This window comes from Diprion similis, chromosome 8 (assembly GCF_021155765.1).
Source record: "Diprion similis isolate iyDipSimi1 chromosome 8, iyDipSimi1.1, whole genome shotgun sequence".
Classification (NCBI taxonomy): domain Eukaryota; kingdom Metazoa; phylum Arthropoda; class Insecta; order Hymenoptera; family Diprionidae; genus Diprion; species Diprion similis.
The window spans coordinates 18,889,993-18,903,876 of record NC_060112.1 but is presented as its reverse complement, the minus strand read 5'-3'; the positions used below and the strand labels follow the sequence as shown (position 1 = coordinate 18,903,876).

At 46.1% G+C, this 13,884-nt stretch overlaps 1 protein-coding gene across 1 annotated transcript in view; it reads left to right on the top strand.

Moving 5' to 3' along the window:
* The window catches only part of LOC124409010 (MOXD1 homolog 2), an 87,225-nt gene that overhangs the window by 26,618 nt on the left and 46,723 nt on the right, over positions 1 to 13,884 (top strand). The gene's annotated exons all lie outside the window — the stretch shown is intronic.

Here is a 13,884-nt window from a genome sequence, read left to right as displayed (position 1 = left end):
CTACAATCTCGGATGCTGTGAAGGGAGTTCCCTTTTTGTCACTGAATTCCCGGCTAATTAGTCAAGAAGTTAATTACCCAACCTTCCCATAGCTCGCGGGTCTCTGCAGCTTTTAGATTAAATCTCCTTTCCACGGCGTGATGCGGATAGGCATATTATATCTCCGTCGTCTCGTGTTTGAGATTAAGAAATCTTGAAAAGAAACGGAAATGAGAATTGTGCAGAGGTAACAGCTGCTGCCGAGAAGATTATTATTGCTTAATTAGAAAGGCGCGATGATGCTGATTATCGTTGCTGTTCCATCAAAGCAGATGGAGAATAAATGCGACGGTTGCAGGTTATTCGGAGAATTGAGACGTGAGTGCGAAGCCGTTCAGTCCCGACTTAATCCTCTGACACATCTCGGAGAGATCCCCGCGAACCTGGATGAATAAGCCGGGAGCTGAAACGCGTCAGTCGACAGCCGATTCTTGGTCGGAATGCAGTCGGTGTGAAATTTTGGCCTGAAAGTAAATCTTTGCCAGGATTAAATATCGTCTCGGGTGTGTCGAATATATTCTATTTGACGCGATGAACGTTCACGCGCATGGATAAATGTGTCTGAGCGACGCCTTGCACCCGAATTTTAAATCCGAAGAAACTAACTGGAATCGACGAAGCAAGGCGATAGATATTCGCACGAGCCAATCGAGCGGCAGTAATAGCGATCATGCCAAACTGCGACGGCGTCTTAAAGGAGGTGGTATGCAAGGGATCCCTCCTCTCTTCGCACTCTGGAAATTATGAGAGGAAATTTATCTCCTTTTTCTCCGTCACCTTTCCTCGCCCCCGCCGGAGGTGAATTCTCTCTCTCTTTCTCTTTCTTTCTCTCTCTCTCTTATCTCGAATATTACTTCGCAGAAACGCGCTCTGCTGTTCTTTCGTCGCCTCGAGTCGAGCTGCTCTGCAGATTTTAATCAACTATGCCTGCCCAAGGTAAAGAAAGTATCATGGGAGTCGCTGCTTCGGGACGAACTTCATTTGATCCCAAGTATCCTGTATTATTTTCCCCTCTTCTTTTTCTTCCGCTTCCTCTTACTTCTCTCTCAGCTGTCGTCTCTTTTCGCAGGGACAGATATAGCGCTGAATTTTCACCATCTTGGCGTGCGTGCGTGGCGGATAAAGGGGAATCGCAATAGCCGGTTTCTTTCGCATTATAGATTTTCCTGCGGGGTTAATTTACACCCGCAATAAATACACGCTTTGGACAGTTGAGTGTGTTCTTTTAAGCTCGTGCACAGCTAAGTCGCGCTGCCTCGGCTCGAAACCTCTGAGTAGCTCTCACCGGCTGGTAATTTGTTTTTTATCGTGTATCTGCCATCGGGAAAGAGTTTTTTCTTGCAGAGTAACGCTCGGCGAGCTGCTGCTTCATGCTCCTGAATTTTATTAAGATGTCCGCGGATAAGAATCCCAGCCTTTATACACCCTCGGTTAGGTGTTTACGACCGATCGTTCGCAATTGGCTACTCGACCGTTGAGTGACTTTATTACGCCCCGGGGGCAAGATATATCACGTATTTCTTTCTCTTATTTACTTCATTTGCCCTGCAACGCCTGACTCGCATACGCGAAACGAAAAGGCACGTGCCTCGGTGTTGTTTGAAAAGTTGTGGAATTCACTTGTTATACTTCTACCTATACCTATACCTAAGCGATACGTCTAATCAACCGGAATTTGGACGCGACCCTTTTTGTCCCAGAGAAAACTAACAAGGGACAGAACAGGGAGCCTGTTTTCCAGTTTCCTCGCCGGTCTAATGCTCGAAGATTTATAACCTGTCAACCGACTGTGTCGCACGGAATGAGTAATGATGGATTTGTTGGCATGCAACGCGGTAGAGATTGAAACTCGCGATAAGAGAAACAGTTGCGTCGGGCACGAGTTTGGGGGTGCCTGGTTGGTTCCACCCACCCACGGGTTAGTTTGTATGAAAACAATGTCGCTCGGGTCGTACTCGCCCCTAAAATCATCCCCCAGTGTCGACCGTGACCGAAGGTACCCATCTCCCTACCAGAATATTAACGCATCCTGGGTCCGCGAACCTTAGCTTATCCGGCACAGCAACCGCCGACTCCGAATGCTTCGGGAGAATTTTAACCAGTGGTAAATTAAATTATGTATGAACCTTGCTTATGGCCGTAACATGGATATGTATGCGCGTACCTCTTCTTATATCTTTTGGGAAAACTTTTCTTACCGTCCCATTTCAGCAGCAGCAGCCGAGTTGTGCGTTAAAAATCCAAATCCTCGCTCCGAGACCTTCCTTGTCTTGGTTTCCTCGTTTCACTCGGCCGATGCAGCCCAAATTCGAGTCATATTTGAATGTCTGGTCTTTCACTTTTTCGGGGTAAATATAGGCGGTTGAATCGGACCCGGTTGGCCTGAAACTCCCGACGGAATATCCATCGCGTCTCCCCCCCGTGGTGACGGATGCGTATGATTTTTGTTGAAAAACGTTGAAAATGACGAGGAGTAAATAAACGCGTTCATGGTAGAAAGAAGAGTAGTGCGATTTTCCAGTGATCGAAAGACCGTAAAAGGCCGCGTAAATACAGGCATTACAACGAATGCCAGGCATTGTTCCGTTGTCAGTCGCTTGAATAAATAATAATCCACCGGGCAGTGGGACCCGCTCGAGCCCTTTTCTCTTGTTCTCTTCTCGCCCTTTTCGCCCCCGCGGAAACCAAAATATAAATATTTCTATTGAACCGTCTTTAAAGCGATCCCACAAACGGCATTTTCCCATTCATCCAGTCCCGTCAATGCGGCCTCTTTCCATCCCGCCTTTCTTCCTTCCTTCCGTCCGTCTTTCCTTCTTTCCTTCCTTCCTCGGGGCACAAGGATCACCGTTCGATGTTCCCGGCAACCACCACCCGCGTGTCCATGCCGCTGCACCGTTCTCACTCGCTCCGCCTCGGTTTAAGTGCCTCCGAACGGCAAAGGGTTGTTTGCTTGGCTTAGCGAAGATCGAGGCGTGTCAGGAACAACAAACTCCTAAGCAAGTCTGAATATTCCCTTTCACAGTAAATCCTTCTCATACTGCTTGTCTATCATCCCGTCCCTACAGCAGAGTACGAGGTATAAGGGCGCTCAAGTTCTCGAACGTCAACCGAGCCGCACTTCTAGTTATATCCCTTCTTGGGGAATGATCATTATTATACGTAGGTACCTTATGTATACCTTCGCTTCCCTCCCAATAACCCCTTTGCGCGATTACACAGCAGAGAGAGAGAGAGAAAGATATAGATATCGGATTTTCTTATGCCTTGGCCCAATTAAACTTTCAGGCAAATTAATAGTAATAGAGGCAGATAATACAGAATAAACCTGAAGTACAAAACACACAGTGAGAGAGAGAGAGAGAGAGAGAGAGAATACTTTGAATCGTGAAGTTTGGGCCGGTTATCGCATTCAATTTCGGCGCCAGTCGAAATCGTATCATCGATCGCGTCACGTGGACCAGCGCTATCTTTCCGCCAGGATCCCAGCAGGAAAGCACCACAGGAATTATAGACAAGGATTAACAAAAGTGATGTTGGCACACCTGCCCTCTGGCGTCGTTGTTTACTCGTCGCACACAACGGCCACTCGCACCATCGAAATCCAGCCGGAATCCTGGCGAGTGTGCTCTGTTTTTAAAATAATATTTCACACGGATTATTGTTCTGTATAGTCATGAAAGGGTGCCGGGCCGCTGGCCGAACAGTTTGAGTTTGAACGGGTCGATTGTGTCCACCGACATAGTTCGCTGCGATTACAAATACCATTGGACTTTTATCGATAGCCTGTGAGGAAAAATGAATAATGATAAGAGATAATAGGTAATAGAAGCTGTGTAGGTATAACGAAGCGAGCTTTCAGGCCCTTCGCATGCCCACACGTGCAGTCTTAATACACTTTCCGGGGTAAATGTTTTCCCGCGAAGGTAACTCCTCCTCCTCCTCCTCCTCCTCTTCGTCCTTCCGCCCCCCTGTCTCCCGCCGCTGCAGGTATAGTATAATCAGCCGGAACCTCGTATCCGTCTTAGTTGGCGTTTCGGGTATTCTTTGGGGAATACACGAGTTCCAAACGAAGTATGCGCCTCTGGCTAAAGACTCTAATGACGCGACGTTCATCAAGGAGCACCGAGGCACAAGGAAGGCGAACACCGGTGCGGCGTTCCCGTTTCGCCGAGAGGGGGAAAAGCGGATGGAAGCGTGAACCCGGGTTCCCAAAGCTCGGGAACTGGCTTGCTGGATGGCTGGATGGCTGGATGGCTGGGAGAAAGGCTGGTTAACCGTCGAGAATACCGGCGTGCGATGCCCACCCAGAATAGAATGGCATTGAGGCTGAAGATCCTTGCCGGGTCGAAATATAATATATTATGTGTGCATATCCGACCGCCGATGTTTACGTTCGCATAGATTTTTCCCACTTGTTAAATGGGAATTCCTCCTTGCTCGAATCGAGGAAAAGGAGGACTTAAAATCACGCGGAATAAGGCTCGTTCTACGTGTGTGCATACCATGCGTATCCTGTAGGTACCTGCGACGTCACGTCTACAAATATTGATTTTACCTTAAAGCCGAATGCTACAAAACGACAATAATTTGTCGACGTTTCAAGGTGTGTACCGCACTTGGACCCGGCGCAAGATGCGGTGCCACGATGTTTGTTAAACCGCAAGACGAGACGAGATGAGACTGGGAATTATAAGGAACCCGGGTCATCTTTCAGTTGTCGCTGGTCCAGCCATGCGCGCTGCTGATGTTGAAAAGGGGGCGAAACGAGGGACCTCGAAATGTTTTGTTCACTGAAATAATCCGTTCCCTATAACGCCCGTCGACCGGAGTCAGTAGAAGCGATTACAAGACGCGACTAAACGCGGGAATTACAACCTTGTTGAATCGTGTGAAACCCATTTGCGCCTTCATCCAATACCTGTCGTCGCTCAGATGCCACACCGGCTATACGAGTACATACATGTACGTGTAGTCTCGGTTGGCATGTTTTATTGGTTTTATAAAAAAATTAACGACCACGTTTCTTCCCGCCTTTAGACTTGCCTACTTGAAGCCGACATGTGTGTAAGTACTCTTTTATACTCATACTTTACGACTAATTTGTCGAGAAGTATCATCAAAACGAGGGACATAAATATACCTGAAACAAGGAATTCCAGGCGACTTGAAATCCGTTAACGGGCCTCCGACCGGTCGCGAAGATGGACACGATCCGCTCTCTATCTCTCTCATTCTTTCTCTTTCTTTGGCTTGATATTCGAATTGAAATTCAATAAAAGAACGGATAGAGCTGGGCATACGTGAACGAGGTAAGCCGGACGTTACTTAGCATTATCTAATTTTACGTCCGAAGCGTTGGAGTCGAACTTTTATGTTCCTCACCTCCCTTCCTCCTTTCCTCCCTTCCTCCTCCTTTGATCCGTTCTCAAAGGGTCATTTCTTCAAGTTTCTCGTGATTCCCGCGCAGTTTACGACACGCCTTAGCTTACACCTCTTGCCGCTGCCCTCGTCCTCTTTCATGCCTATGGAGCGACGCATCTAAACGACCAATTTGTACTCTTTGTAGAAATCTTGTTCTTCGTCAGTGTCACCACGACCACCGTCGTCACCACTGCTTCACCGGCGAAGACACGGCCGATTGTCACGACGATCGTCTCTCGACTTCTCTTCCCCGCAGAGCGTTACTGAATGCCCGTTTTATCCTGGCGTTTGTATGTTGATCGGATCTTTTATTAAGGGAACGCGACTGTAACGTCAAGTCTTCTTCAAATTCTTCCCGGTTTTATCGATTCCACCGCCTATATCCGTTATTTCACGCCTGCCCTTCAAGTCGAGATTATAGGTGATCTTTATTCCCATCGGTTTGCTTATTTTATATTTATTTTCACCTTCGCTCCTTTCTTCTTCTTCTTCTTCTTCTTCTTCTTCTTCTTCTTCTTTTTTTTCTCCGATTCGCCGGGAGGTGGCAGAGATCGTCGTTTTGCTTGGCTTCAAGTTTTAGCATCATTCAATAATTATTCTCGCCTCAGTCCCTCTAACGAGTTTTGCGAATACCATGGGATTAAAGGCCGAATCGTCGATCCGGGATAATCCCTCCTCGAAACAGACGAAAACTCGGGAGCACTTTGAATATTCGGTTGGAAGGCGTGGGTGAGCGTCGGTGTATACGGATATCGTAGATCGTTGTGTACAGAGGGATCGGAAACGGCATTCATATAAATTCACCAGTCGGCCTACCAAATACGACTTTCCATTATTTCGAGCCCTTGGATCCAAAAGCCGATATTTTATCGCAATATTTACCCACGGATTCCAGCGTTGTACAAACGTAACAAGCAATAATCCTCTCCTCTCCTCTCCACCTCGCCGGGCAAATACGGACGTTTCAAATTACCCGGTTTAATCAGAAAATTTCTGATTCCGTATCAAATAAATTCCATTTTCATTAAATTCAATACTAAATATCTAGGAATCAGCAGTTTTCGATGAACTTTTGATGAACGATGAAAAAAAATTATTTGTTGCGTGTACCGAGTTTTCAAATTCATTTTTCAGTTGAGAGAAAAATATATCCTACGGACGAAAGGAAATTTCAATTCAGAGCCGTACCTCGATGTCCTTCGGGTACAGCTTTGTCCTAATTTTGTCTGCATCGAGTCCTGCGGGGCATTGCCGTCGTCACGCATAAAGCACCTGGAGTATAAATATCGACGGGGGAACGCCATTAGTCAGAGACGTCGTCGCGTGCGACTGGATCTTGTGAACTTTCACGGAGGGCGAGTCCGCTGCGTCATTCTGTAAACACGTGCCGGCGGCGCAGCTCCGTGCTATTTTTTGTAAAGCTCGCAGTAACTTTACTCCTCGTTTCCCCTTCCAATTCACCCTATAAATTTATCGATCCAGCTTTGAAATTTTCGAAATTCGCGAAAGCATGCGTGCACAAATGCACGATGACTACGGCCATACGTTCGATATCCGTGCGGGATCTTTTCGCTCCAGTATAATGAACGAAGAAAAAAAAGCAGAAAACAACCACCCTGGAATTCTCGGAGCAGGGCTTGAAACGACGATCGCACACCCAGGTCGCGAGGATGTCACCTGAAGTGGGTTCGAATATCGAATGGAGAGTAACTTCATCCCGATGAAGGTGTACGTGCAGCTTTAAATGCGACTCTGCACCTGTGCCACCACCCTGAACGGTTTTGTGACTACGTCACGATCTTAGAAAGCTAAGACGAGAGATATATGGGCTCGGACCGACTCGTGCCCGAGTAATCGATTGTCATCGACATCAGGCCGGTGTTGGCGACGCCCAGTTGGCCCGGAGGCAAGGGGTGGTAGAGGAAGGTTGGTTTCCACGGCACGTTGGCTGACCCGCTTTGGCCGAGGACCGCGAGGCCACCCAAGCCGAGGGATCATTATCGTGAGAGTATTTTCCCGTCGCGATAGGATTTTATTGGATAGCGAACGGGGTGATAAACCGGCTGAGGAACTGCAGATATTACGTAAAATGGCGGGCGGGAAAAGAAAAGGGAGCGATGTAACAGTGGCAGTCGATGGATGGTACGGGAAGAAGAAACGGAGGCGGTTCCGCACAATTGCCAATCTGCGAATAGCGCGAAACGCGGCCGCGCGTAAAGGGGCGAAAAAGGAAAGCGGAAAAGAAGGATGAAGACTGAGCTCACCAAAGGAGCATGAACTCCGTCCCGTTTCCGTTTCCCCACGGCTCCTTGTTAGCGCCTTGCTACCAGCGATTGGGCCAAACCACGCGAAACTGCGGAGAACCGTCTTAAGGATCCGGAGGCCTCCTCGAGAGCGGGTCTCTGACCAGTCGTTTATCCTGCCTTCTTATTACCGTCGACAGGGACCATTTGCTGTGTCCACGACGTTTGAATTTATCCTGCTGGCGCCTAAAACATGCAGTAGGTACAGGACTCCTGCAACGTGTGCGCTGAGCTTTATGGTCTGCTGTAGCGTTATGAAGAGATAATTAAAGCTCGGTTTGGTGGAATTTAATTGTGGCAACCAGTTGCTGCGTTTAACAATGAAGCTATTAGCGGATGTTCATTTTTTCTCACTTTTCACCAAACCGACGTGACGGTCCACCCTCTGCGCTCACTCTGCTTTTTATCCGCTTCCAGCCTGCCGCGTCGCTTCTGATGCTCCGTTTTCTCCTCGTCGACCGGTTTTCGCGGGGTGACCTTGACCCAGAGGATTCCCCATCCAGACCCGAGTGTACGGCTTTAACTCTGCTCAGGCCATCCTTGGAATACCTTGGAGACATAAATTTTCTCATTTTTTGAATTGGCACCGAAACTCCGCCAACTTGGCTGGACTTATTGTATACCAGTTGAAAACAGGGCACAGATCGATAAACAACTACGACATCAGTCGAGGACTCCGATTCTTGGTATAGTGTAAGGTATCTAAACTTGTTCCGTGAACCCGTTTCAACGTAACAAGAGGTAAATCACAGGCGACACATAACCTTCTCGCAATTCGGAAAACATATCGGCGAGTTTGTTAGATCGATTTACTGCAGCTCGAAGATAATCGGAACAGCATTGTTAGTATTTGGTGCATAGACACAGGCTACAAATGATTGTGATGTGTTTAATTAAGCGTCGGAGATTCATAAAACTACAGAAAGCAAGCTTTATAATCGTGTATGTCGACTTCAATTATTCCCAGGACTGTAAAACTGTTTAATTCCTGTGAATTTATGCTAGAACAGAGCAGTGCGTTATTTAGTTGGGCATGTATATAAAGAGAGAGAAATAGTGTAGATGCAGTCAACTACAATATCAAAGATGTAAATCCGTTTCAATTTCGCGCGTATCGGGAAATATCGTCGTTTCTACTTGAAACAAGGAACGATAAAGTCGCTGTTCCACTGTCATGGGTAACATTAGGTGAATTGATATGTTTTACACCGGGAATTTTTATATATAAATATATAACATTGACGCACAAACAAATTGGAGAATGTACCTACTCTCCGAGTCTATAGAGCAGCGCGACATGGAAAGCGATGGGTTGAATCGTGGGGTGAATTTTGTGGATCGAATTTCTCCACGAACAAGAACCAATGATTGAAAAATCTATCGCTACGATTTTTCAACCGACTTTCTCCTCATGGCGCGTATCTATCATAAATTAACTGGTTGTAGTCGCGGTGAACGCAATTATAGCGCCTTAATTAACGTGTTGTACCACTGTTGTAGCAGCAGTGGCGTAATATCCTCGCAGCAAACAACCCGAAGGATGTTCTCTTCCGGTGGTTCAAAAAGAAAAAGAACAACCTTCGTAAACATAGTGGTGGATTCGAATTTCATACAAATCTGATCAAGCGAACGCTTGGTCCCAAAATCGAATTGATCATTGAAACCAGTCAATTCGGCTTAGCGAGTATTTCATCCAGTCGTTTCGGTGGTCATATTAATTTACGCTGTATATGTTCCTAACGAATTGATTCCGCTTTACTTCAATACAGAGTTGTGTCAGGTGATTATAAAAGCTCAATTTCTAACACAAATAAAATCTCGGTGAAATTCTATACACACTTGCTTGTTCACAGTTGGTTTCATTTCACTCCTTTCACTGTACGTTCGGTTTTAAATAACTAGAAAATACACCTTTTCATACACGCCACTCGAGCCCGCGTGTTTTTATCATTTCGAATACCAAAAAATAATTCAGCGTACATGTTTTCCAGCCTATGAATAGTCTCACCGGAGTTTCGTCATCTGTGGAACAATTTAAAATAATTAACGCTTATGTAAAAAAAGTGCTGCGGGGCCCGGGGGAATGAATGGTCCATCCTTAATTAAAATATTTGACTACTGTCTCTGTACCGCGGTTCGTTATGCTTGATCACCTTGTGCGACCATTCCAGGAATAATCGCATGCAAGATGAACCGAGGAGAGAAAAACACGAGAAATAAATATAGTACAACGAAGTTTGGAAGATATTTGTATCCATCCATTCGAGAGCGATCTCGTTCAACGAGGAACTCACGTTCGTGGAACTTGAAGAGTCTTTCGAACTTGAGCATAATTTTGAGCAAATTGCTCGGTAAAGTAGTGGAATATTGCAGTGCGGAGGGTCGGGACCAGTACTTTGCCACAAAGTGCCTTCTCCTTCGGCAGAGGAAACTAACAGATTCCGCGGGGCAGTTTGAGAGAAGATGGCGGAGCACGACTCGCGAGGCCTCGTAGTGTTGCATTAGCCTCTGGCCTCCAAGTAGCTCCCCATAGCTGAATTACCTATTACACATTCTTGTACTAGCCGCCACGCTGAGCTCGTAATTTCTTCTCAAATAACTCAGATTTGTTTCAGCACAGCAAACTCTCCAGCATTTGTTAGTTCTTCATTTTCCAGCGTACAGGGCACGGACGGTATTATTATTAAACAGGAATAAAGTTGGGCTGTGTTTTCATCGTTGAATTAGTATCGTGGCTCACTAACCTCCTCCTCGTCCTTTTTCTTTTCCTCCTTCGCCCAAGACTTTCAACGTTTATATTTTTATTTGTTTTACGGCTTGAACCAACTCCGGGATCTAATTGAGCATGAAATGATCACGTTAAGGTATCTGTTTGAGTGACTTTGCAGAAAATCGAACCAGACCAAGTTTTGACCCGCGCGGAGAAGAGTTTTGGCGGAGAACGAAGATCGCGTATCGTGGGTGGAAAAACAAACGGGGTACTCGTAATATCTGCGGAAGTTTCGTTAAGTTCAGATTGAAAATTTTTGCCCTCGTCAGAAGAATTCTTTCGTGTCTCGAGGGTGAATAACGCAGGTTTTTGTTTCGCGGAGGTTTACTTTCTCTTGAAACGTAAACATCCGATCATCCTATGAAATTTTCAGACATTATATTGCCTCCTCTGTGTTTGTTATCATTTTTCTCGGTCTTCATTTTTCATTTTCCATTTTCCATTTTAGAACCGGTAAACCAATATATTATGAGTGTGAAGTTATGCCAGGAAGCATACCACGACGTTGCGCTCGAGCGGAAATTCGCTGAAGGTATTGCAAGCCGAATAAACAGGTCAAAGGTCGCTGGCAACATGCTCACTACCAAACGACTCGCAACTGTTCTCTCATTACGCGGGGGCACAAGTAGGTCATTCGTATAACACGGAACGTTACGAATACACGTGTGTATCCCTCTCTAGTGTTTAAACGTTTATTATACAAAGTATACATTTATATAGATATATATATATATATATATATGTAATATGAACACGCTTATATACACTTGTGCGTATAATAATATTGTTTATAATACAAGGTAGGGAACACAGCTACCTAAATTCACTTCTAATTCTCCGAGACACGGTAAACCTGAGAGGAGAAACGACCGAGTAGTGCACAGCCATAGAGAAAGAGAGGCGGGCGGGAAACGGGGGAAAATAATAACGACATAACCGAATGTCGCGTGTTCAACACGGGGTGCAAATTGAATATTTTTCGTGGCAGGTTCCCGGCATAACCCCTTTCGTTCCTTCCTCGATTTAGTACACGAGCATTTGCGCTCGGGCTGAATAATAATTATTTCTTAGTCGTGGAAAGTCGGTCCAAACTCATTCCACCACCCCTGGCACCCAAAACGCAGTTAGATTCTATCGGTAATAATATCTGGACTTAATCTGTTTGTTTGTGGGACGTTTTTGTTTATTCCTCTTTCCCGCCCATAAACAAATAATAATAATGATAATAATGATAATAATTTCCCAGCTTTTCCCGAAGGGGAACCGGGAGCCGCTGCGGAATTGGGTTTGAACAGAACGCGAATAATTTTCCAGGTAGGGGAACGGGAATTAAATTGACAAACAACCCGTTCCAGCATCCCGTATTGCTTTCTCAGCCGGAACTGACGAGGTTCGAAACCGCCGCAAATCGAATCGCCTTCATCAGCCTCGGAGAGCTGCGGCCAGGCAAATATCAGCTTTGCTGCGTGCGCGTCGTTTGCCGGTCCTCGTAGGAAAGAGTAAAAGGTATTGGATCGCCGAAGAACCTTTCGGTGATTGGCGACCACTGTGATGGATGACAAAAAGGACAAATCCTCTAACCGAGCGAATTTGAGGCCAGAGTATAATGCTACGTGCAGTATTTGTGGCATATTGGTTGGTCGACGACTCGTTCGCCAAATGGCGAGAATCGGCACTCGCTGCTACAGCTTTCACCAAGCGAAAAGCGCAAACCAATTTCAACCGGATCGATCGATTATTTCAGATGTCATTCCTTTTACTCGCTCGTCTTTGGAAAGCTCGTCTCAACGAACCACGCGACGCATTCCTTCGGCTTTCTTTCCTCACTTTTTATCTTTTCACCCTGTTATTTCCTAGATCGATGCATGGTATAGGTATATCGGTATAACGTACCTATAGCGGCGGGCCGTGTTTGAAGTGGATATCAGCTCGTTTTTCCTTATTCTCAAACAGAGCCGACACAAAGCTTTCGGATATTCCGATTGCTTTGATCTTGGCATCGCGGTACTGCTCCACAATCGTAATTACCTTTTAGTTTATTCAAATATAGTCATTTAGACGTAGATCATCTATACTCTGAATATAAGGTTCATTGTTTACAACCCTTTAGTACAACAAACATCATCAAGATATTTTCAATTTTACGACATGTATCTAACAGTCTACCAATTCACATTCAATTTCCCGCACTCTGGCCATTATCATGTCAAATATCTACAGTTAGCTTGATTAGTCGTATACACTAGAAATAGCGAAGGAGTAGAAAAGCAGCCTTGCGATACGTGTATAAGGATTGCAAATTTCAACGTGATAAACAAAATTTCAATCGTCGGAAACGCAATTCACTCGCATTCTCAACCTGGAAGTTACGGGGTCGAAATTAGATGTGGCTGGGAAACTGAAACTGTTATACATATTGCCGCATGAAATCTTTCTCCGCGGGTTTTCCACCTGCATCTAGACACTCGAATACCTAACGTCCCCAAGTGGTGGTGGTGCAGTGTTAATTAGCTCGTTAACGCGCGGTTTGTCCGGGAAACGTCTACCTACCATCAACAGTAATTGACCGTACGCCTGGCCGCTTTTGATGCCTTTCCGACCTGGTCGACCCGAGTGTGCCATCCTACGCGGTCAACTTCCGCCCTCGTCTAGTGCCGTTCGTTGTCGCCACCCGCGCAAATGCACCAGTCGTCTAACAAAGCAAACACACGGCCATTCGAGACTCCTCCTGACCCTTCTGCTCGAGCACGGTCGGGAAAACGAGTCTTGTCACAGAGCTGGGGAGTGAAAATTTCTTGCCAAACGGTTAATTCTACGCCGGAAGGGAGGGTCCACCCTGCGCAGCTTCTAACGGACAAACGAGGCCCCGCAGAATTGGGGCAGCGAGCATCACCTGAGTCGGCTTTGATTTGCGGTGTGGCGTTCAGTCGATTGCCTCCAAATTACGTCCAGCACTCCCGCGCTCCCGGCATCGTGTTGGAATGTCCAATAGCGGGCATCGCTTGACCGTTTGAATTTCCTCCGAACCCCTCTGCCACCCTCGTTGACCCCAGTGCTGATGCCTCATTGCATTCAAACGCGCTACAAATTAAATGGATCTGGTTAAATTGTTGTCGAGAATAAATTCCGGTTTCTCTGATTTTCTGGTACAGGTCCAACCACTCGTCGAAATTCAATCAGTCGACGGTTTGTGCTCACGATCAGAGGCATATAAAAATTAAAAAAAAAAAAAAAAAAAATGAAAGAATGTCGTTTACTGGGACGATCAGTCAAGGCGTAATTCGCACTCAGATGTATAATGAATACTTTCGGTCTGTTCAATGACTCTAGATTCGTGTTCGGGGCTGG